Consider the following 3,023-nt stretch of genomic DNA (forward strand, 5'->3'; position numbering starts at 1 on the left):
GGCCGTGCTCTCCAGCTCCTCTCGGCACCACAGGTTCAAGTGCTCCTCTCCCTCCTGCCGCGAAGCTGCCGATGATGCTGGGAATTGCTCTTCTTCTGGGATGCTGGGGAGGAATCTACTGACACCACCGCCCCCAGAGGTAACCCACCCTGCGGCTGGCCAGGACCCCCCCCCAGGGCCCTCATCCAGCCACGCTCCTGCCCCGCTTGGTCCTGGGCTCTGCGGGTTCTGTCCGTCTGTGCCACCCTGTGCTGCGCGTTGGAAGCTGCCGATGATGCTGGGAATTGCTCTTCTTCTGGGATGCTGGGGAGGAATCTACTGACACCACCGCCCCCAGAGGTAACCCACCCTGCGGCTGGCCAGGACCCCCCCCCAGGGCCCTCATCCAGCCACGCTCCTGCCCCGCTTGGTCCTGGGCTCTGCGGGTTCTGTCCGTCTGTGCCACCCTGTGCTGCGCGTTGCCCACCAGCCGCTCCCCGCAGGGCGCAGCAGAGCCTCTGCACCGCAGGCAGAGGGGCTGGGGATTTTCACTGCCCTGACACCAGCCAGGGCACTTGCTGGGCCAGGAGGAAGGGCTGGAGATGTCCCCAGCCTCCTGCCACTGCCTACCCGTGCCCCTGCTCCCTGGCTCTGCGCGGCTGGGTCCGGGCAGGAGGGCAGTTGTGTGAGCATCAGGAAGGAGGGGTGAACGCTTCATCGCTTGCGGCTCTGTGTGTGCCTGCACACGGCTGCAGGAGAAATAAGGACCTAAGTTTGTCACTTGCCCTCGCCATGCCTGTGTGCCTGGAGACCCATCAGCACACGGTAATTCTCAATCTGATTTCCTGGCACTTCCAGCACGGCGCATCCCGGCCGATATCCACAGGCTGCACAGACATGAAACAAGTAACAGCAGCGCCGTGCTTTCCTGGCGGCCTCTGAGTTCCAGGCAGCTCTACCAGAAATGTGTGGTGAGATGAGGAAGGACATGTCTCATGAAGACTCGGAGAATTGTGCAGAGTTCCCAAAACCTCCCCAAATTACTGATCCACATTCCTCCAGAATGACCGAGTCCCAGGGGGGAGACGCCTCTCCCAAGCTTTGGGGTGCACGCCGGGACGCACCGCTGCAGAAGCTGGGACTGATGACCCTGGCAAGGTTACCCCAACTTCCCCGCTGCTCGAGGCAGAACAGCTCCAACTTGGTTTGGATCAGGGACAGTGAATCCCTGTTGAGAACCTAAAGCAATTAAAAGCGTATCAAAGCCCTGAGCGTGCCAGGAGCCTCCTGTAAGCAGTGCCGGGCTCTGGCGCAGAGCGGAGAGCCTTGGCACACCGAGGAGCGCAGGGCCCAGCTCATTCCTGCGGGCCGCAGGGCTGGGCCGGCTGCGGCAGCGGGATGGGAGAAGCAGCTCTGCTCCGGCAAAGGTGGCTGCCCAGGAGCCTCGGAGGGATCCCACAGTCAGTCAGCGCATCCAGCCCCTGCCCTGAGAGCCCTGGGTGCCCTGAGCACCATTCTACTTGTCTGACCAAAATTTTCTGTCCCTTATGGATGTCACAAAAATGGGAAATACCACCCACATGCCCCGAGCCGAAACCCCGCAGGCAGAATGGGCCCCGGCTGCGCTGCTCCATAGCAGCATTCATGAGGCTTAACCCATCTGCAGCCCTGAATCAGCTCCTGGAGCTCAGGAAGGGGGACACCAATCCTCGGTGTATTCTGGAGAGACAGAGGATGTGGCAGTGACGCAGCCAAGACCCCCCAGCTCAAAGCAAACTCCCAGCCCCACGGCTCCCGAGCCCAGGGCCATGCAGAGCCTGTGCCACCCCTCCAGTACCCCCCCCCGCAGTGGGGCTGATGCACCCTGGATGCGAAAGGCACTCATACAAAGCCCAACTTTGCTCTGCAAAGAAGAGCCCAGGACCCCCCAGCCAGGCTGGGGCTTAGGGCACAGGGAGCAGGACACCCCCCCGTCCCCCAGCCCTGGTCCCAGCCCTTCCAGTGGGGCATCAGCGGGGCAGCTGCCCCAGACCCCATCCCAGCTGCTGAAGTGCCTCTCCCCAGCCCTGTGCCTCATCTCAGGGGCTCGATAAACATCTGTTGCCATAGAGACTTGCTCACGCTGCCTTCCCCACATCACCCAACCAGATGAAACAAGAGACACACGCTCCGTGCGGAAAAACAGGAAGAAAATGTTTGGCTTGAAACCGTGCTGGGGTGGGGGTCAGGCCGGCAGCACGCAGCGCAAACAGCCCAGCAGCAAACAACGGGGAGGCTCCGAAAGGGGAGCCGCTCAGGCCAGCGCTGCAAGTAGCATTTAAAATAATATTAATAATAATAGCGCATAGCAACTGTCCCAGTGATCCTGCTGGCAACGCTGGGACTTTCGGCACAGGTCAGCACAACCGTGCCCGTTTCACGGACAGAGGCAGCCGGGCTGGTTGTGAAGCTGCTGCCCCTGAGATGCCAGAAGGCAGAGCCTGCAGAGCCACCCAGCACTGCCAGGCTCCGCATGGCCCCGCACCAGGGGTCCCCAGGGTGCCCAGTGTCACCTGCAGCAGGTACAGAGCAGGATGCTCCAAGGGCTGGTCCCAGCCCAGTTCCCAGACCCACGCAGGCAACGCGGAGTTGAGAGTGACCAACCTCCTGAGGGGAAGCCTTACCTAGCAGCTGATTTTTGCCTCAGCTGTGAAGGGGAATTTAGGTCCCGATTCACCAGGCGGTGACAGGGGCTCTGTCACAAAAGGTAGAGGCTGTTCTGGCTGAAGACTGAGCCCGGCCATGTCCCTGCTAGGAAGATTTCCATTGCCCCTGAAATCACACAGTTTGCACATTAGACGGACCCTGGAGCAGCCTTTGCCCTCCGAGCAGGGGGGACAGGAAAAAGCAGGCGCCGAACATGGTTCTTCAGCCCGGCCGCACTTACAGCCCAGAGCATCCTCCCAGCCTGGTGTCGCTGAGCACCGCAGGACCCGGGAGGACACCCCCCCTCCTCGGCCAGCGACCCGGCCCTGCTTCCCCATCCTCCCCCCGGCCCCCTCCCG

The 3,023-nt window shown here is 62.0% G+C and overlaps 1 protein-coding gene across 1 annotated transcript in view; it reads left to right on the forward strand.

Annotated features, from left to right (window-relative positions):
* ENPP7 (ectonucleotide pyrophosphatase/phosphodiesterase 7) overlaps nt 1-3,023 on the forward strand; it is a 41,690-nt gene that overhangs the window by 34,454 nt on the left and 4,213 nt on the right. The window lies entirely within an intron of this gene.

The sequence above is a fragment of the Egretta garzetta genome, unplaced genomic scaffold, assembly GCF_000687185.1.
Source record: "Egretta garzetta isolate BGI_Z169 unplaced genomic scaffold, ASM68718v1 scaffold1097, whole genome shotgun sequence".
Lineage (NCBI taxonomy): Eukaryota > Metazoa > Chordata > Aves > Pelecaniformes > Ardeidae > Egretta > Egretta garzetta.